Genomic DNA, 22425 nt, shown 5'->3' with positions numbered 1-22425 from the left:
TGTGGAAAGAATAAAGTAATGTTTATGAGATTTGATGATTAAGTAAGATAACTACTGGAGGAAAGTGATTTTATAATATGACTTAAGAGACAGGATTGTTATATATTATAGACTTATAACTGATTTGATCTTTGACAAATGGGAAGTCAATATTTTACTCTTTATTTTTTATTTTTGTTTTTTTTTTCTTTTTTTCTTTTTGTTTAACTATTTTTGATTTTGTTTTTTGTCTTTGAATGTTTTATGATTTCGTCTTGTATGTTTTATGAAAATCTGAATAAAAATTATTGAAAAAAAAAAAATTCTATGTACAGAAGCTGACAACTGAATCTGACTTCAATGACAGAAATGGACCTGCATCCTCCAGCACACCTTAGAGCACAAAGCAAGTCCACACACAGGTCCAACTTCCAAGAGAGTAGAATAGTTGGGAGTGCTTTGGAGAAATGGCCAGGGAGTAGATGCCTTTCACAGCCTAAGTATCTACTGTCTGAGGCAGCAGATTTGCTCTGCCCAATGATAGGGCCGGCCCTGCCAGCCAGACAAACAAGGAAACTCCTTAACTACAATAAATTTAAGCTCCTGGATGTCCATAAAAGTTTCCAGGTTGTGCTTGCTCACAGGCCTAAGCACTAGGGCATTCTATCCTGGCTACAGTCTACCCTGTGACTCTTGCTGCAATAATTTTTTTAATTGAATTTTCAAATAATTTTTGTTGTTATGTGCCTTCAAGTGAATCATGACTTATGGTGACCCTATGAATCAGCGACCTCAAATAGCATCTGTTATAAACTTCCCTCTTCAGATCTTGTAAGTTCAGGTCTGTGGCTTCCTTTATAGAAACAATCCATCTCTTGTTTGGTTTTCTCCTTTTTCTACTCCCTTCTGTTTTTCCCAGCATTATTGTCTTTTCTAGTGAATTATGTCTTATCATTATGTGTCCAAAGTATGATAACCTCAGTTTCATCATTTCACATCCATACATAGAGATCGGGAATACCATGGTCTGAATGATCCTGACTTTAGTGTTCAGTGATACATCTTCCTGTACTACTGCATAAAATCTCTCCAATTCCTCTTCTTCTGTGTTTGCTATTGAATATAACTTATAAAAAGATGAAAACAGTATCAAATACAAATAGAGGAACATCCCCCTCCATCACTCCCTCCCTTCTTCCCCTCCCTGGAAACATTCTCTTGGCACAAAGGTTCTTATTGACCCCATCCCTTTAGGCAAGATACATATTGGCTTTGGATGGTAATAGTGGAATGATGTATACTGCCCATAAAAATTTAAAAGGCTTTGGGACCTCGTGATTTATACCAGCCAAAGCTGTAAAGAAATGTACAGCCACCAGTCCGCTGTGAAGTCATATTTTTTCTTCTTTCCTTTAGACATATGCAATTTGATAGTAAGCTTCTCCACCAAAGCAATTTCCCATAGCTTCTGATACCATGGATCCACTGTTGGTCCCTCAAAGTTCCTCCAGACGTGAGCTATTACAATCCTAGCTGCTGTCAACATAAAACTTATCAATTTCTTATACAGAACCTCCTGATTCTCAACAAGAAATAAGTTTCAGTGCCAGTTCTGGCGTTCGAACAATATTTTGACCAGTTACTTTTTAAATTTCTCCCACTTATACAAGTCAAAAACAGTTTCATTCCCACCATAGATGTTTATAAGAGCCCAGTTCACTGCACTTCCTCCAACAGATGGCGGTAGATGTTTTAGTGGTACTTGCTAATTTAAGCAGGGTCATGAGCCATTTTTATATTATTTTTAAGCCATTTCCCGAAAGAAGGCAGCAACCAATTTATAAGGAAACTTACCCTTCATCTCCTCCACACCCCATCTTCAATTGCATCCCTAACTTGTGTTTCCATTATGTTTGAATTTCATACCAGTCTCCATATCTTTTTCCAACATAAATTTATATAACTTTGAAACCAAACCACTTTCATTTAATTCACTATCCAAAACAAATTTTTCACCAGTAGTTAATGCCCTAGTCACCTGCTCCAAAATGTGCTGTTTCCAACAAAGGAACTGAGTTGGTACCATAATAGCCAGGGGGAGCCCTTTTATCTAAGATGATTCCTCCAAATATCCTTGGGGAGTGGTTGGTTGTTCACAAAAAAAATCTCATAGTCTGTATAGATGGAGATCAGTTAAAATTGATTCACCCACCTGCCTGTCCAACCAATAGAACTGAGGGTGGTGACAAAGGGGAGTCAGTGGTTGGGATAAGCCAGGTAAGAAAGCTTCCTTCCTATATTTCCATATTGTGCAAATAGGAGCCATTGTTGATTCTGTGGTTTTGGCCCATTTCCTAATTTCCTTCCTAATAGCCGGTGCTCCCATTATGTTATTGTGTTGCTTTGATAAACATTTTTCAATCTGTACCCAGTGTCTCTTGTTTCTGGACTCCATAAAGGAACGAAGGTAACGGATTTTATATGCCTCATAATAAAGGCATGGATTCGGTACTCCCCATCCTCCCTCTCTGACTCCCCTGTGCCTGATATTTGCAGCTGTCCTGGGATTTTTTTGATTTGTAAATTTAAAAATTCCGTTTGTTTTTTCCCACTGTTTCCAACATTTAGCAGGAACCATCATGGGCAGAACATAAAATAAATATGTAAATTTGGGGAGAATATTCGTTTTTATAAGGGCTATTGTATTGAAAAGAGACAAAGTCATTTGAGACCATTTCTGTAAATCTGCTTGTACTTTCTTCTCTAGTAGGACGTAATTAAACTTGAAAGATTTATGAGGGGTTTTGGCAATCTGGACTCCCAAGTACCTATAGTGTGAATATACCAGAGCAGCTCCCAACTTCCTCGAGCGGCGTTTGTGTATACTGGGGGAGAGGTATGGAAGAGCAAAAAATCAGTCTTAGCAAAGTTTACCCTCAGGCCAAATACCGCCGCAAATCTCTCCAGTTCTGATTGAATATGTGGACGTGCCTCTAAAGGGTTAGAAGTCATCAAAATCATAACAGCAGCATGTAAAAGATGCTCCCTTTCTTCTTTAGTTCCTTTAATGCCCCCATTATTCCATAATCTACTGGCCAAAAATTCTATAACTAAAGTAAATAACAGCAGGGACAAAAGGGTAGCCTTGTTTGGTGCTTGCATTAAGTTGTATACTTTTGCTGCAATAATAACTACTTGTGCATATGTGTGGTACTTTGTATTGTAAAATTTGTGCACACTTCCATATTTATGCTTTTATATATTTTTAAAGATGAAGGGTGGCTGGAAAGAGATAATAGATGGAGAAGTGTTAATGGACAACTTATGGGTATCGTATTTAAATAAAAAAAATGTAAAGCCAAAACCAAGAAAAATGTGGGGAAAATCTCTGTCAGTGGAATTGGCTGAATATATGAATAAGTACTCAAAGTGTGGGAAATGTGATGAGAAGAAATAATAACCATTGCTTAATATATTTGGAAGCGGTCTATCAAACTACTATTTGGAATAAAACATTTGGAAACTATATATCAAACAACTACTATCAAGCTGTAAAATACAATATTTTTTTTAAAAAATAGGTAAGAAAATCAGAGGTGAAAAACAAGCATGAGCTGGGTGGGATCAGATAAATTTTTGCACTTACAGTGCAATTCTTGGAAGCATATGTTATTCACCTGACTTACTCCCTAGAAATTTAGGATTGCAGCCTTAACCCCCGTTCTTCCCTACTGCTACTGAAACATTTTTCCAAATGATTTTTGCTTGTATTTAGGAAGGATTGTACCTATTTTCTTTTTATTTTCCTTTTTTAAATGAGGATTTTTCCCCTTTAAGAAAATCCAGAAACCAACATAAGTGAAGACTATGTACACAACTAGTGATATATGACTCTGTGTGTGGGTAATCAAATGAGAATAGGCTATGTTCTAAGGATAAAATTGCATATTCAAGCCAAGAGTATACGGTTTGACTGCTCTGTTTCAGGGGTTCCCATACTGTGGTTTGTGGGCCACTAGTGATCTAAGAACTTCATTCAGGTGGCCTGTGGCAAGTACACATTAAATATTCATATTGATTTTAATTATATATTATTGCTTCTTTTATTTCTTATATTGTGTTTTATTATATTACTGTTTGAATTCTGGCATCTAGCAAGCACATTACAATTGCTACAACAGGCAGAAAAGTAATTACGTGGTCTGTCAAGAAGACCGTCAGCAATTTTCAGGTGGTCTATGAAGGGAAACGTTTGGGTAACACTGTTCTATTTTACAGGATATTTTAAAGGATTGACCCTTTCCCTAAAACAACAGGGATACCCTTTCTTTTAGACAGCACAGCTGCAGACCATCCCCTATTTCTGAAGCACCCCCTGGCATAAGACATTGGTGCTGAGCCAACTGTAACTGATGCAGTAGTACAGTCTGGGCAGCAGGAGGCAGCATTGTCCTCCCGAAATGGAGCCACCTTGCAAGAACACTACAGTAATACCTCAGTTAAGAAGTACATGAGTTCCTGGACGTTACTTCTTTAACAGAAACTTTGGTGCCAGAGGTAGGAATAACATGGAAATAATAGGGATAGACTCCTACACCACAAAAAAGAAGAGCAGTTCAACATATTTCAGCCAACTTTTTATTCAAAACTAACAATACACATGTCTGAAATGAAACAACCAGGTCATGTAAGCCTTGCATACAGACCACTTGAAGGCTTCTTCCAAAATGCATCCAGGGATGCCTGCCTTGCCTTTTTTTCTTTTCTCATGTAGCATCTTGCTACATCAACCTAAAGCTTTAGCACAGTTCTCCTCTCCGTACACTTGAGCAGGCAGGCAAGGGGCAGCCACCACCACCAGATGCTTGATCTCCCCCCCTTCTCTCTGCCATCCTCCCCTACACTCAAGCAGATGTGTCTACAGTAAACAGGGCTTCCAGAGCACCTGAAGCACTGTTTACTCCAGAGGTGCCTGCACCACCTGGCAAGGAGTGCCATTCCAGACACAAGTGAGAGAGCTGCCTGCAGCAGCTGCATTCCAGTAAACAAGGAGCCACATTCTGACAATGTCAGAGTGTGCACCCTCCCCACACACTCACTGCACCCAAAAAAGGCTTTGTTAAAAGGAACTTCTTTCCTGGAGGATTTGTCAACTGAGGTATTACCACATACCAAACATTCTCCCTCTCCCCACCTCCTGGAAAACATTGTCATGACCAAAAGGGCACTTGGCCTGCTGATCATTCTCAAAAGTATTGCCAATGTGGATAGGTTAACTTAGTGGTACCACTTTAGCACAAACAACTACTATGCTGAATGTGTAATTTATTTATCAACATTTCTCAGCAGGGTATAGCATTTCCTGATAATAAAATTATTTCAAAGCCCTCTGAAAAGTTACAAAGAGTAGAGGGTTTGGCGGGGTTTTTTTGGTGGGGAGGGGATTACTTTGTGTCTTGTAAAATTTACATTACTGAGTCCTGTCTTATAAACTCTATCTTTTCAGATCTCCCTTGCCTATCTATCAGTATTTGACCTCACGTACCCCCTCTCATCTGGGAATTCTTCCATTTGCTTCAAGTGGGGATTATAACTCATACCCACTCATTTGAGTAAAGCAGGCCTACACCACTTGTGATTCTCCAAGCCAAGTGTAATTCACTTGCCTTGCATTGAGTCTGTCAAGTGCTTGACACTGCTTCTCTGTATTGGCACAAAGCAAATACCTGAGTTTTATCAAGCCCTTGGTGACCTGCAGTATACAGCTAATGGGCTGCATTCACATTGGAGAGTCCAGTTATGTAGGCCTGAAATAAAAGGGAAGCCAGTGCCACGGTTGCTCTTTGCCACAGTGTGGCATCTTTGGATTTCTGTGAAATATAGGGGCAAGTTTTGCATTAGCTCCTATTTTGTCTGTGACTGCAAGTCTGTGACTGCGAGCCGTTACATGGATCCCACATTGAGAAACGTACAGGTTGCTGGTGAATTGTTTTGAAGTGTTAATTCCAATTACTATGAAATTAATCAATTGTTTGATCACACTTTACTGCTGGAAGAAAGTACGTTAGGACCTTAACGTGGATCTTTCTTATTCAATATTTATTGGTTATTTTAGCTGTCTGAGAACGCTAGCACAAATGTCAAAAGAGGATTCTGAGCTATACTTCTACACCTGCTGAAACTTCACCTTGATCTAGGCAGCAGGGGTCCTACTTTGCATGTGACTTCATTTTACGGCCCACCTGGGCTCCTGGAAGCTGTGACTTCAGCCTGATTTGTTCTATCACTCTCTTTCAGTCAGACAGATAACATCTGGAATGTGCTTGCTTTAGTCCTTACTGGGATCAAATTCAAATCTCAGAGACTCCATTACTTAATACATAAAATGAGAGATGCCAAGGATCAAGCCTGACATGAATCTATGCAGCAGTCTGACCCAGAAGATTGCCCCCCTAATCCTTCATGGGTAGAGATTGGTGTGGTTCTTAATATTTGATAGGTCATGAAGGAAAGTCACAAATATGTACTTAGAGATTTATCAGATATACACCGTAGTTTCTGCATTATGAAATACTTTTGGAATATGGGTGAAACATTGACAAGGATGCCAAGCTTTCATTCACTTTATTTGGAATGAAAAGTGATCTGCTTTTGCTTGGCTGAGTTTGTTCCCAAAACCTCTATTTACAGCCTGGTATTAAATGTATTTACTCAGAAGCAAAGCAAGTTACATTCTCTTAACTGGAATTTACTTCTTGGTAAGTAAGATTAGTCTTAAGAATAGTGGCATCAAATCAGGTTAGTCCCATTGATATCTAAGATATTAAGGGCTGTTGCTCCTGGTCCAGGACATTCACTTATGGCCAGTCTTTCAGCAGGATTTGTGGTGATTTAAATGGGAATGCAGGATGCAGCTCCCACCAGTTTTATCACCTCTGAGCAGTATGTTATTAGCAGATAACAAGAAAATATCTCTGTTTGATCTCTGACTCTTAAATAGGTTCCTATAAGCTGCATGTGTGGCAAGGTAAAAACTGAAGCTGTTTGGGCAAACAGACAACATGAAATATCAACCCATTGTACTGCCTTCAAGTCGATTGTGACTTATGGTGATCGTATGCATAGGGTTTTCATGAGGCTGAGAGGCAGTGACTGGCCCAAGGTCACCCAGTGAGCTTCATGGCTACGTGAGGATTCGAACCCCGGTCTCTCACGTCGTAGTCTAACACCTTAACCACTACACCACACTGGCTCTTTGTTCTCCAAATGTGGGCAAAATTAATTGCTCAGAACACCTCACCATCATAGTAGCCTGTCCAGACTGCACAACCCAGTAAGGATCACAAATTCATTGTGTTCACCTCCTGGTAAGTGAGTGAGCCGCGCTTGGCAAGAATGAAGGAAAAGGTTATTTAAACTTCAGTATAGTGCTTAACTGGAGAAGTATTCTCAGCCAGGGCAATATGGTTATATCCTTGCAAGTGCTCTTTTCTTGTGTCATCACTGACATTTTAACTACTCAAACAGGATGGTTTGCAACAAACGTCACAAAGCACCTTATCAACCAACGATTGGGCTGTGGTCCACAGAATATGCTTTCTTTAACTAGGCTTTGATCTTCATTCTTTAACTAGGCTTTGATCTTCTGCTACAGTTTACCTTGCTTAGTGCAGAGACACATTGCAAATGAGTGCCTGCACAGTCTTTCCTGCCAGCCAGCATAGTGACACACTTTGGGAAGCTGATCCCATGCCATCAACTGAAGCAGCAGTGTATGACAACGTTTATATATCAATAACAGGGAAAGTGAGAGAGTCAGATGAGGGAAGAGGCAGGAGAAGGAGCAGTCTGCAATGCTGCATCTAGCTTCGCTGATATTTATATGGTGAGTCAGGTGTCATATATTCCCTGAGGGGAAGGGCTTGGTTCAGTAGTAGAGAACCTGCTTCACATGCAAAAAGTCCCAGGTTCAATTTCTGGCATCTGCCAGTAAGGCTGGGAATGTCCTCTGTATGAAAGCTGGGAGAGCCATTGTCAGTCAGTGTACAATATAGATAGAGCAATGCTCTGGCTCATTATAAGGCAGCTTCCTGAGTTATTATGTCCAATGGTGTCATGATATGTTTTAACCTCTTGGAGACTGTAATTGTAGTACACCCACTGGACTTCTTTTAATCTTTAGGACAAAGATCTCTTTATCATAATTTTGGGATTTCGTTGCTGTTACCCTTTTGGGATTGGGGAGAATGCACAGCAGAGCCGTTAACAGTTATTAGGTCCTCTGGGGGCATTCCTAATTATTTATTTATTTGCATATTACCACCCATCCCCAATGTAGCCGAATTAAACAGCAGACTGATATAACTAAATATCACTGTTGTGCACAACCCCAGCATTTTTTTAAAAGAACACACAAAAGGAAGAAGATGTTGGCCTCCCAAAAAATCACACACATCCATTTGGCCGAGTGAAACATGATAACTGGGAGTTAGTAACATTTCTCCTTGCGCACGTCTTATTAAAGGGTGCTTGCACAATTGCAGAAATACCTCTGCACATGTCCAGAAAGAAAAAAATGTAGCGGAAGGCAGGGGAGAGGTGAGGGCGCTTGCTGGTGTAGACAGCAAGCAGTATAATGGCAACAAATATCCATGACACTTAAAAAAAGAATGTGTGGAATCTGATGTGCCAGTCACACACACAGATAAATCTGAATGGCTCATTTGTAATATAAAGCCCACATCTGGAGACACCTGAAGCAAAAAGGAATGTAAAATATTCAAGATTCATATAACTGAGATTTTTTAATTTGGGGGCTGTTGTATATATATATATATATATATATAGACTTTTCTCCATCAATTATAGAGGACTGTGGACAATCATTGTTCGTTAAGGGTGGTTGTGAAGCCAACCCACAATCTGTATTGTCCAAGAGCTGTCATGTACATAAAGCAGAAAAAAATGAGAGCCATCTCTCTTCACTCTATTAATTAGCATGTATTTTGACAGTGTATATACATGAGCAAAATAAGCCATGATCATGGGCATAACTGGGACAAGCTGCCTTTCTGGGCCAAGGGTATGGAGAGATCAAGAAATCACAAAGGCTCCCTACTGTATTTAAATGCTGAATTCCATGTTTCCCTTGAGTCCCATTTCCAAGGAAGTTGGGCTAGATGGTGGGGTAATTATCATAGCTGTATTGTGAACCACTTTAATAGCCCATATTTTCTGTGCCAGTAGTAGAACGCAATAAACCAGGGGTTATTCATGCAAGCATAGCACCAAAGTAAAATAAAATAAACACTAATTCTGACTTTTTGAAGCCATTTTATGGTGCACTTTAAGCAGTCAGCTTATGTGAAAATATTTGTTCTCTGCTGAATATTCCTTCATGCCTTCTGCACTTAAATTGCTATTTACAGAAGCTTGTGCTAAGCTTTTTCTTCCCAACTGTTTAATTGACTTTTCCATGAGGCTACTGTAGTGATCAGAAGGGCACCCCAGCAAATGTCTCAATCCATTTTTGTCTGGAAGTATCTGAACATTTTGTTGGCATATCAAGTTCCCACAAGCAACTCCTTCATAACTGCCTTTTTTGGGTGACTTTTAAAAATTAGTTGTTGTTATCTGCCTTCAAGTTGCATATGACTTATGGTGACCCTATGAATCAGCAACCTCTAATAGCATCTGTTATAAATCACCCTGTTCAGATCTTGTAAGTTCAGGTCTGTGGCTTCCTCTATGGAATCAATCCATCTCTTGTTTGGCCTTCCTTTTTTTCTACTCCCTTCTGTTTTTCCCAGCATTATTGTCTTTTCGAGTGAATCATGTGTTCTCATTATGTGTCCAAAGTATGATAACCTCAGTTTTATCATTTTAACTTCTAATGACAGTTCTGGTTTAATTTGTTCTAACACCCATTATTTGTCTTTTTCGTGGTCCAAGGCATCCACAAAGCTCTCCTCCAACACCACATTTCAAATTAGCTGGTTTTTCTCTTATCCACTTTTACACTGTCCAACTTTCACATCCATACATAGAGATCAGGAATACCATGGTCTGAATGATCCTGACTTTATTGTTCAGTGATACACTGTTGCATTCTAGGACCTTTTCTAGTTCTCTCATAGCTGCCCTCCCCAGTCCTAGCATTCTAATTTCTTGACTATTGTCTCTGTTTTGGTTAATGGCTGTACCAAAATATTGATAATCCTTTACAAGTTCAATGTCTTCATTGTCAACTTTAAAGCTACATAAATCTTCTGTTGTCATTTCTTTAGTCTTCTTGACGTTCAGCTGTAGTTCTGCTTTTGCGCTTTCCTCTTTAACTTTCATCAGCATTTCTTTCAAATCATTACTGGTTTCTGCTAGTACTATGGTATCATCTGCAATATATCTTAAATTACTGATATTTCTCCCTCCAGTTTTCACACCCCCTTCATCTTGGTCCAATCCTGCTTTCAGTATGACATGTTCTGCATATAGATTGAACAAATAGGGTGATAAAATACACCCCTGTCTCACACCCTTCCCGATGGGAAACCAATCGGTTTCTCCATATTCTGTCTTTACAGTAGCCTCTTGTCCAGAGTATAGCTTGCGCATCAGGACAATCAGATGCTGTGGCACCCCCATTTCTTTTAAAGCATTCCATAGTTTTTCATGATCTACACAGTCGAAGGCTTTGCTGTAATCTATAAAGCACAGGGTGATTTTCTTCTGAAATTCCTTGCTCCATTCCATTATCCAACTTATGTTTGCGATATGATTTCTGGTGCCTCTTCCCTTTCTAAATCCAGCTTGGATGTCTGGCATTTCTCGCTCCATATATGGCAAGAGCCTTTGTTTTAGAATCTTGAGCATTACTTTATTTGCATGGGATATTAAGGCAATAGTTCGATAATTGCTGCATTCCCTGGGATCCTCTTTCTTTGAAATTGGGACATATATTTAACGCTTCCAGTCTGTGCGCCATTGTTTAGTTTTCCATATTTGTTGACAAATGTTTCTCAAAATTTGGACAGATTCATTGTCAGTAACTTGTAGCAACTCTATTGGTATGCCATCTATTCCTGGTGATTTGTTTCTTCCAAGTATTTTAAGTGCAGCTTCCACCTCACATTCTAGAATTTCTGGTTCTTCATCATACGGTTCCTCCTTGGATGAATCTGACATCTTTGCTTCTCTTTCATAGAGTTCTTCAATGTATTGCTTCCCTCTTCCTTTTATTTCATCTCAGTCATTCAGTGTGTTCCTCTGTTGATTATTCAACATCACTACTCTTGGTTTAAATTTCCCTTTAATTTCTCTAATCTTTTGGAAAAGGGCTCTTGTTCTACCTTTTTTGTTGTCCCTACCCAGGCTCCATCTTTTAGCTAAGATTTCTTAATTTCCAATCAGATAAATGTTTCTGTTTGAATTGTGTGCTTCAAACAACTGTGGTTGATGCTTAATGTACTGGCTGGTCTATGACCAAAATAAAATTATTCATTCATTCATGCTTAATGTATTATGCTTAATGACATCACTTGGGCCCGCCCTGTGGCATCACTTGGCCCCACCCCTGAGATCTCAGGGTTTGGGATGCTTCTGACCTGGCAACCCTATTGCAACATCACTCCTTCCACATTGATTATAGTCCAAACATTACACCGTTAGCAATAAGATTTGCACTTCCCCCAGCCACTTTTCTGTGCATTGAGCTAAGATAACAAGGATTTCCTATGTCCTCACTTGGTATAATGTCCCCTGTTACATTCTTGGGCACTTCATTTGTAAAAGATTTCCAAATCTACCTGTGGTGTGGTAGGTCACTATTATTGTCCTGGGTTGAATGAGTTCATGGCAGAGGCAGATTTGAATCCAACTGTCAAAAGTGTCAATCCGGCTCTTTATTCATTAAATTACAATGGCTTTGACTGGGGATCTGCTTGCTGTTGCATGAACTACAGTGAAAAAATACACTAGCCGTTCACAGCCCTCTAAAATCCACATACTCTCACATGAGCAAAGACTTGTGCATATCGAAATGTATTATCAAACTTGGTATGTCTCTAGAAGATTTTTAAAAATGTTACCACATGCAAGTCAATTGCATGTGTGACAATTTGCATATAGGTTTTATGCAAATCCCTACATGGAAGTGACTTGCATGTAGGATTTTTTTCTTATGTGAAGTGACTATTAAACTGATTTGGAAGGAAAACTTTTAGAACTTTCATTCTTCTTTTACCATTATGCCAGTCAAAGGCAAAGAGGCTTCTGCACTAGAGAATCAGCAACAATTGGGAATTAATGGCCAAATTTCTTATAGCAGAGGATTGTTACAGAAAAAACACAGCAGAATTATAACAGTTTAACAGGAACCTGGGTTGGAATTAATATATGAGACATTCATCAGGCTGGTATGTGTTAGATCATAGGTAAGAGATATGGCATATCTGTTTTTCTCTGACCTACAGTCCCTGGAGATCTGCATCCCCCAATCTGCAATGAGTGTTCAAGCAGGTCTGCCATTTTGATCAGCAATGCCTTACACAGAAGCAAAACATTTTCCCCCAAATAAAATGTACCCTTTAAGGTTCATATCGTTGTTTTATTGTAAAGTTCACCTTCCTCTTTGTAGTTTTTCTACACATTGATAAAATTTATATATAGGTAGTCAGTTATGGACATAATACAGATCAGATTAAAACAGAGAATCCTGTTTAGCAGCAGCCCTGGCTCAACTTTAGCCTTAGAGGTTTATTAGGAGACAAGGAGAGATTTTTGTTTAAATCACAACTGTATCTTGACTGAAGGATTCTGGATGCGCATCCAGGGGTAACACCACTGCCCACCATTGTTTAATGATGTAAGCAGGGTTGTTTCCATTTCCTGCCTATTTTGGATGAGATGCCAAGTGGGGGAGGAGGGAAAACAAGATGTGCAATTGATTTGCTCTTCCAGTTCCTCACATTTCATGTCTTGTCTTGTTCCTAAAATGATCTTGTGCATTGTACCCAACAGGGAGATGTTCAAGCACCCATTGCAGGACATCTTGCACATTTCCCTACCAGCGTTAAGACATGGCATTGATTTCAGATAAAGACAAGTCAGTTGCACTTCCCCTTCTTTTGTCACATTTGAAATGGCTACTAGTCTACCTCTTGGTTCAATACAATGACACACTATATGTCATGCTTGTTAATTGCCTACTGTTGAGGGCAGGTCACAACAGGCTTCATTTTGATTAACGGAATGACTGGTGGATTACTGGTCCACTGTTTCTTATTCATACTGAAGTCTCGTCTGCTACATCTTCCAAACACTTGGACAGTGGGCAGGACTTTGCCAAGTGTAGGATTAATGATGTTGAATGATTTGATAGGTAGGATGGGGCGAAGTAGTGTGACATCTCACCAAAGGTGGCTATGAGGTGGGGGGCTGTAGGGTCAGGCCTGGAAGTAGTCAGCTGAACAAGAGCAGTGAAATAAGATCATAGGGCTCAGTGGCAGGTATGTAGTAAAGGCCAGGTAGGCGATCACATTCCCTCAAGGGAGGGGAAGGGAAGGGAAGCACAGCAAGGCACGGAAGCCTCTTCACCAGCTAGTTAATTGGATGAATTGCCCAGACTAAGGAAGCAAACCTAAGGAAGTATTTAAAAAAGCCAGCCAGATCCGTAAGTATTGGTCTCCAGATCTCTTAGTCTGTCTGGGCTGATACATCCCACAGCTGGCCATTAGCTGGGTGATACTGCAATGCAGCAAAGATCACATATTAAAGCCCTAATTAAATCTTGTTCCCAAAAGAAAAAGGGCAAAGAAAGGACCTTTACTTCAGACTCTGTGGTTTAACCTTCAGTCCATGGTTCTTTGGTGAGAAACTCACCAGACAGAACCTGCTGATCTGTCTTCTTTGGGCACATGAAATGGAAATGGATAGACGGGGCAAGAAGAAAGGCATGCTGAGATTGCAGTGAAAACATACTGCTATGTTCTGCCTATGGGTACAACAGAAACAACCCTTCCCAATGTTTTCAGTGTTGAGGCTGTGAGTGCTGTTGCTTATGTAACCAAAATGGCACCATCTATAAACAACAGGGATGCATCAGCAGACTTGGGGGAACCCCAAGGCAACAGCCCAATGAGGAGTACTGAGCTTGCTCAATGGTCATAGAATAGTGACGACTGGGGAAAAACTGGAGGTAGGAGGGGGAATGGAATGGAGTAACTGGAATCCTGAACAGAAGCTCTGAACACTGTAATGGTTTCTTTCCTTAATTTATATGTAGAGACAGACCTCATTTTTTCCTTTTAGCCATGTGATGCGCGGAGGCCCACCTAGCGAAAAGAAAAGACATATCTAGATTCTGGGTAAGGCTGCAGTCCTATGAACTACAAGGAGGGCATCATGGGATGTAATCAGATGTCCTTCTCCAAAGTTGGAGACAGAGCTCCAATATTAGTAGCGTAAAAAAGGGGGTGGTTCAGGGAGAGAACTGGGAAACAACTTTGATCCAAATCTATCCTGGTCTCTCAACATGCCCCCAAACCAGGGAGAGATATAGACCAGCTCAGGAGCTGGTCTAAATGTCTTGCTCTTCTTTTCATTGCATGATTTCCAATGGACAGAGGAGCACATGAGCCCTCCTCTGACCTCACTTCTGCCCTGGTGGCATGAGCCCAGCAGGGATCTGATCTGAACCACCTTCAGATTGGCTTCACCTCAAGCCTTAGGGTTACAGTCTAACAGGATAATTTTGTAAACTGCTTAGAGGTCTTTACATTCAAGCGGTATATAAATTTTGTTAAATACAAAAAAAGTTGAAGCCCACTTTCTTATTTTGTTTATCATAAGATGAATGGGTCCTTATGTTAGTCTGGGTAAGAATGAAACCAAGTATCTCAACCAATGCCAAAATCTTGCTGTAGAGATGTTGAGGTGCATTTTCACATCAGCCTGGAATATCCAGCCTTTGTAGAAGACTGTATGCTTGCTAGATAGAGAAAAGTTTTTTCTTGCCTTCTGTTATAGCTCTAACATTTACAGTGACTGAGGGTGGAAAGAGGGAAAAAAGTCCCTTTCATTCTGTAGTACTTGTTAACACTTTCTCATATGAATGAATATGATACACTTGGAAGTTACAATGGCCCATTTCATGTAGAGATAGAATAATTTCCTTTCTCTGTCACTTACTCTAGGAGAAAGATTAGATGGGAATAAGCAGCAGTGAATGCTTTTCCACATAACACGTGGGCACAGGCCAGATTCAGGGGTCATGCACACTGGCTCTAACGTGTCATGTGCTTTGATTGTAAATACACCAAATGAAACGTTTGTCTGAGTTTTTACTAAAGCATATGAAACAATGCAAGGAACAAAGAATGGCTGACATAAATGAATGTGAAGGAATTCAAGAGATGGATTGATTCCATAAAGGAAGCCACAGACCTGAACTTACAAGATCTGAACAGTGTGGTTTATAACAGATTCATAGGGTCGCCATAAGTCGCAGTCGACTTGGAGGCACATAACAACAAATTGTCTTTTTTAGTGAAACAAAAAGTAGCACATTACAAATGAAGGGCTTCATTAAATATATTGAAAGACATTTGAGGAAATAGTAAAAAAGCAGCAAGACAAAATGTAGTACTATAAATCAACTTTAATGTTAGAAATATCATTTTCAAGAATCAGTCTTTGGATCTATTTCATAAAATACTTTGCCGGCGATCTTGAAGAAATAATTTGCTTGAATTTTTTTCTTTGAAATTGAATCTGTCTCTTCATATGTTTCAGATTGTGTAACCAGAAGCTCTGACATTCAGGAATCTGATGCTACAAATCTAATTCACAAACAGGCTCTAGCAATCCTGGAATGTCTTGTCACCAACAAATTCTCTTTGATTTGCCATCACAGTACAAACTGTTTAACTAGGATAGTTGTTGCTGCACAATAACTAGCTTGATCATCCTGTTCAACAAAAGGCTAGTGTATTCACTAGGCCAAATTACAATACAACACGGCTGTGGTGGAGGGATGACTTCTCAAAACCAAATCCTAAAAAGGTAGGAACAAGTCAGACATTTCATAATTGAAATCAGAGTACTGTGCATGCTTTTTAAAAATGCACATATGCCATTTTGTCTAGAGCCTGCTGAAGATTAACTTATTTTTACATCTGTAATTATTTTTTATTCCGCACAACAAAAACTGTTGTCACTGTCTCTGCCCCCAGGAGCACATCTCCTGTTCCTGTTTTGGCACTGGGGCAGTTATAGGCAGTCCCGCTTTCAATACAGTTTGTACGTGCAGAAGTTTTGGAGTGGAGATACGGGTGGTATCTGGCCAACAACACCTGTCAGCAGCACAAGGATTTCTGCTTCACAGCAGGACTTTCTCCTCTCCCCGCACACCCCACACCTTTCCCAAATCTACTCTGGAGGGTTGGGGGAACCCCTAGAACAAATGCACAGGGGAGGGGAGGGGGGAAAGTCCCACTGTGAAAGAGGAAAGCCTTGTGCTATGGGGAATGTGACTCAGCTCTGCTTTGGATACAACCCCATACTGCTTCGTTTCCAATCAGTGCACGTCCCATAACTTCCTACTGAAATCCTGTAACTTTTTATACAACAAACGTTCTGTGTGTGTTTCCTTGGTTCTGTTGTGCTGTTTCACAGGAGTGCCCCTCCAAGTGGTAATAATGCATTTACCTTGAGGAAGCAACGCAGGACTAACAAAGTAGAATTATGTTTAGATGGTCCAGTATAAAACCACCACTAATGCATGGCTATTGCATCAAAGACATGTTGCAGAATAAACTGGGGGGGGGGACACACCAGTTTGGAGGGAGCCACAGTGTGTACTTTGGTGGTGGCTGAAAGAGGGTAGCCTAGTTAATTAACACCCAAATTCAGTAAGTTTAATTTGGTTCTCTACTCAAGATTTATTTAACCAAGGATGGCTTTTTATGAAGTAGGGCTAGACTTGTTCTTTTCTGCATTTTGTGCTATATCCATGTGTATTTATGCCCTGAATTGTGTTTTTCTCTGTCTATGATCATTACTGTCTGTTAATGGATTTACTTAACGATTCTGCTTTGATTTTCTGTGCTTCTGTTCTAATGTGATGGAGTCAGTCAATTTCCTTACATTTCCCTTTTTCATTCTTTTCCTAGTAACACACTGAGCTGCTGCTATTTCTCCTCATCCCCTTTTTGTGCTCTGCTTTTTTTTGCTTGTGCTCTTCCGAACTGCTCTTTGGTTATTGAAACCGCCACTCATCATGATCTCATTTCTCATTGTCTTGCTTTTACTGAAGAGTTGATTGCCTGGATTCTCTGACTGCTGCCACTCTTCCATTTGGTCCCCTGGCTTTTCTCCACTCACCCTGCCTTACTGGCCACTGTGGCGGAGCTCGCTTTTTAAGTTCTATTTGTCATTATCAGTAGGGAGAGTGCCGTTGCGCTCAGGTCCTGCTTGTGGGCTTCCCATGGGCATCTGGTTGGCTACTGTGGCTTTGTACACAACACACATTTAAAGCACATTTTCCCCCAAAGAATCCTGGGAACAGTAGGATTTAACCCTCACAGAGCTACAATTATCAGCACCCTCTACAGTTCCCAGGATTCTTTGGGGAGGGGGAAGAGAAATAATGTGCTTTCAATGTATTGTGAGTACACAACCTGTGAGAACAGAGTGCTGGACTAGATGGGTCCTTGGCCTGATTCAACAGGGCGCTTCTGATGTTCTTAGTGCCTTTTTCTATCTTCCATTCTATGTACAGAAGCTGACTGGGCTGGCTGGGCCCTGGTGATCGGACAACATCCTCTATATCTCCGTGCAGCAGGCAGACTTAGAGGTTGTTGGGCAAGCTGTGGGGTGCACCAGATTTGTCCTCCAACACCTCTTTGCCACTCCTCACCCCCTCCCAGCATTTGTTGCCTGAGGTGGGTGCCTCAGTCTTCCTGCAGACCAGCCCCATATGGCATTCTTTTCCGTTGCCTAATTTTCACCTAAGCAAAATTTTCTTCTCTCATTAATTGTTGAGCTTTTTGTCCTTGTTCTTTTCCCCCTTTTAAAAACTTTTTTCTAATGCTACTTGCTCCCTTAATTCCATTCTATTTTTCTTAAAACCCCATCTCTTCCCATTCTCTGGGCTTCTGCATGTTTTCAACCTTTCCCTTCTCTCTCTCTGTTGTTCCTCTCAAGTTTCTGATGGTTTGTCCTCACACACACAAAAGGCTTGTTTGGTCAAATTATTCCCTAATTTCCCTTCTCCTTTTCATTGCTCAAATTCTCAGGCATCTTGCCCTTTGCTTTCCCCTCTCTGCTAATTCTCCTTCCTGAGTGTGGGGGACCTCCACTCTTTGTCCAGGCAGACTCACCCAGACATTTTTCTTTAGGAGCATGTTTAATGGGAAAGCTTGCAAATTTGGGCTGCCCTGGTTTGCTGCTGCTTTGGCTTTTTGATGCCACTGCTGGTGTTTTGTTGTTTCTTACATTGTTTTGACAGCTGTCTTATACCTGAATTATAAACCCAAAGAATCCCATAAGGATAGAAGATATGGGGCAAAAATATTTTAAATATATAGATGATTTGAGAAGGGCTTTGTAAATGCATAAGATATGAAAATTTGAATCTTTTTTAAAATTTGTGGAAAATATGGTTTATATATCATGGGCTCCTGCTGGGAGGAAGGGCGGGATATAAATCAAATAATAATAATAATAATAATAATAATAATAATAATAATAATAATAATAAATATACCTTGATTATATTAGATCCTTAATCTATAGATTAATATTTTAATTTTCTGTTTGTTTTTCCTTATGCTATTTATTAGTTTGGAATTTTTGTTTCTGTGCTTGCAGATAACTTATTCTGATTACTGAAACTGCTTGCAATATATTTTTTTTCAAGATCTAAGGTAAATGGTTAGAGCATAAGCTACACTGAAAGAGAATGAACACATTTGTTTGTTTTTATTTCTATAAAAACTTCCGTAGAGCAAGAGTGTCCCTCCAGACAACAATAATGTGGCAACATTGGGGAAGCACAGTAAAACTACCGAAAAAGCGGAATAATGTGCAGATGGTCTAAGTATAAATGTACCTCTAATGCACTATTATTCCACCAATGGCATTTTGCAGAATACACTTGCCAAAAAAACACCCCAGTCTGGAACGGGCCTAATCTCCACAGTCCAGTGTGATTTAAGCAAGCCCACTGAAAGCTTAACCAGCAAGCAAGCAGATCTGGGGGCATTCTTGTGGCTTCCAGGATGTGGCGTAATGGCAAAAGACTTCCAGTAGAGCACTCTTGAGTGCTGCTTATGGCCTGTTATTCAACCAGGAGGGAAAAAACTAAGGAGGGTGCGACAAGTTGACTTGCCTTCACACTCAGAAATGATGACAAAGTAAAGCTTGTTGCAGTTAACACAGAAAGATTGGATTAGCCTCACATTAAGCCTCAGAACCCAGTGTGGAGCCAAGCATTCAGTAGTAACCACAAATGCCTGAGCCCATTCAAGGTTCCCAAGCTTAAGGCTGCAAGGGCACTTCCAAAATAAAATCGCATGCATCCGTAGGGACCTAGACTCCGATGTTATGACAGATGAATCCATTGAAGTGTCCAGAACACGGTCTTGTCTTTCATTATTGGATGAGTTTCAGTTGGTGCAGCTTGAGGAAGTGGACAAGGTGCTTGGATTGGTGCGGGCGACCACGGCTGCTCTAGATCCTTGTCCATCTTGGCTAGTGAAGGCTAGCAGGACTAGCACCACCGGCTGGGCCAAGGAAGTGATAAATGCCTCCTTGAGTGAGGGAGTAGTCCCTAGTAGTCTCAAGGAGGCGGTAGTGAGACCTCTTTTAAAGAAACCTTTCTTAGACCCAGATAACTTGAACAATTATAGACCGGTGGCGAATGTCCCCTTTTTGGGCAAGGTTCTGGAGCGGGTGGTCGCCGGTCAACTCCAGGTGCTCTTGGATGAGACCGATTATCTGGATCCGTTTCAATCCGGTTTTAGGCCTGGTTTTGGCACTGAAACAGCCTTGGTCGCCCTGTATGATGACCTCTGTCGGGAGAGGGACAGAGGGAGTGTGACTCTGTTGATTCTCCTTGATCTCTCAGCAGCGTTTGATACCATCGTCCATGGTATCCTTCTGGGGAGACTCGTGGAGTTGGGAGTTGGAGGCACTGCCTGGCAGTGGTTCCGCTCCTACTTGGTGGATCGTCGCCAGAAGGTAGTACTTGGGGAACATTGCTCGACACCTTGGACTCTCCATTGTGGAGTCCCTCAGGGGTCGGTTTTGTCCCCCATGCTTTTTAACATCTACATGCAGCCTCTGGGTGCCGTCATCAGGAGTTTTGGAGTGCGTTGCCACCAGTACGCTGATGACACGCAGCTCTATTTCTCCTTTTCATCTTCTACAGGTGAGTCTGTGGATGTGCTGAATCACTGCCTGACCGCGATAATGGACTGGATGAGAGCTAATAAACTGAGACTCAATCCAGACAAGACACTGTTGGTGAATGCCTTCCCTGCCCAGATGGTGGAAGTTTACCCTGTTTTAGATGGGGTTACACTCCCCTTGAAGGAACAGGTTCATAGTCTTGGGGTTTTTTCCGATCCTTCCTTGTCTCTTGAGGCGCAAGTGGCCTCGGTGGCAAGGAATGCGTTCTACCACCTTCGGTTGGTAGCCCAGCTACGCCCCTATCTGGACAGGGATGACCTCGCCTCAGTTGTTCATGCTCTGGTAACTTCTAGGTTGGATTACTGTAATGCGCTCTATGTAGGGCTGCCCTTGAAGACAGTTCGGAAGCTTCAGCTAGTGCAAAACGCAGCTGCCAGACTGCTGACGAGGACCAGCCGGTCAGCGCATATAACACCTGTTCTGGCCCGTTTGCACTGGCTACCCATTTGTTTCCGAGCCAGATTCAAGGTGCTGGTTTTGACCTATAAAGCCTTACACGGCGTGGGACCGCAGTATCTTGTGGAATGCCTCTCCCGCTATGAACCGACCCGGTCACTTCGCTCAGCATCTAAGGCCCTCCTCCGGGTACCAACCCATCAGGAAGCCCGGAGGACAGTTACTCGATCTAGGGCCTTTTCTGTAGTGGCCCCTGAACTGTGGAACAGCCTCCCCGAAGAAGTACGCCTGGCGCCGACGCTTCTATCTTTTCGGCGCCAGGTTAAGACCTGGCTATGCTCCCAGGCATTTTAAGCGTTTAATGTTATAATTTTAAATCTTTTTTTGTTTGCTGTTTATGTTTACTGTTGGTAGGTTGTTTTTATTGTAATATTTTGTATTTTAATCTTTTGTACACCGCCCAGAGAGCCACTCGCTATGGGCGGTTTAAAAATGAAACAAAATAAATAAAAAAATAAATAATAAGCCTCTGCATGCTTATTTAGGAATAAATCCCACTGAACTCAACAGAGCATGCTTCAGTTCCAAGAACATATGCTAGCTGTACATCCTAGAGGAGGGTCGGGGAACCTGTGGCCCTCCAGATGTTGTTGGATTCCAACTCCCATTAACCTCAGCCAGCATGGAGTTGTAGTCCAACATCTGGAGGGTGGCAGGCTCCCCATCCCTGTCCTACAGGTATAAGCTAATTTAAAGTAGAGATTAACCACCTCAGGTATCCTGATGCTCAGTGATTTTGTCCCTCAAAGCTGAGAGTCTTTCATCACCACTGAGGGCCATGTTACACATTACTTTACACCAAAGAGCTCCCCTGTTTCCACCACAGGTTAACTGTGTATTTTTGCAGGTCTGAAAACACAAACCAGTTGCTGCTGCACAGGCTGAAGATCTGGGATTTGAGGAGTGAGGCTGTTTGAATACAAAACACATATTTGCATTTGGTCCTACAATGTTTGTTTTCCTGAGCTTTCAGACAGCACATGCAAAGCAAGCATTGGTTTTCCTCTTCTTCTTGGAAGTCACCCAGAATAAATATCTCCCACATTCTGAAAACTGGATTGACTGTTATAGGTGGCATCATTCCCATTCTCCAGCAAGCCTTGGACATTTCCAGGTGGGTGCTTCATTTGCAAAAGGATCACTGAGATATCACAAACAGGTTGTTGGCAATAAGTGTTTTAAAAAATAAATCGGATTTTCCTTGGAAAGGGCAAATCAGGATTAAATAAGAAAAAACGATACAGGCTGGCATTTTGATGCTGACATTGTGTGATTGTTGCAATGCAAAAAAAAAAAACTTGCATGCGAGAAGAGCACTGATTCCACAATAAATACCTATCTGGAAGCATCCTCAGTGACATCCAGAAATGAAGAGGCAAATATCAGAAAATGAAATCTATAAATGGAGAGGCAAGAGTTCATGAAGGAATTTAAAAAAACACAGCAATCTCCCCCACACCGTCATTTTAAGAGTGCCTTTAGCTGCACCAAAGCACATTGTTTCATGTTTTGTCTCATTAATAT

This window comes from Rhineura floridana, chromosome 4, assembly GCF_030035675.1.
Source record: "Rhineura floridana isolate rRhiFlo1 chromosome 4, rRhiFlo1.hap2, whole genome shotgun sequence".
NCBI classification, from domain to species: Eukaryota; Metazoa; Chordata; class Lepidosauria; order Squamata; family Rhineuridae; genus Rhineura; species Rhineura floridana.
The sequence above is the reverse complement of the archived record's forward strand: the minus strand, read 5'-3'. Positions refer to the sequence as shown.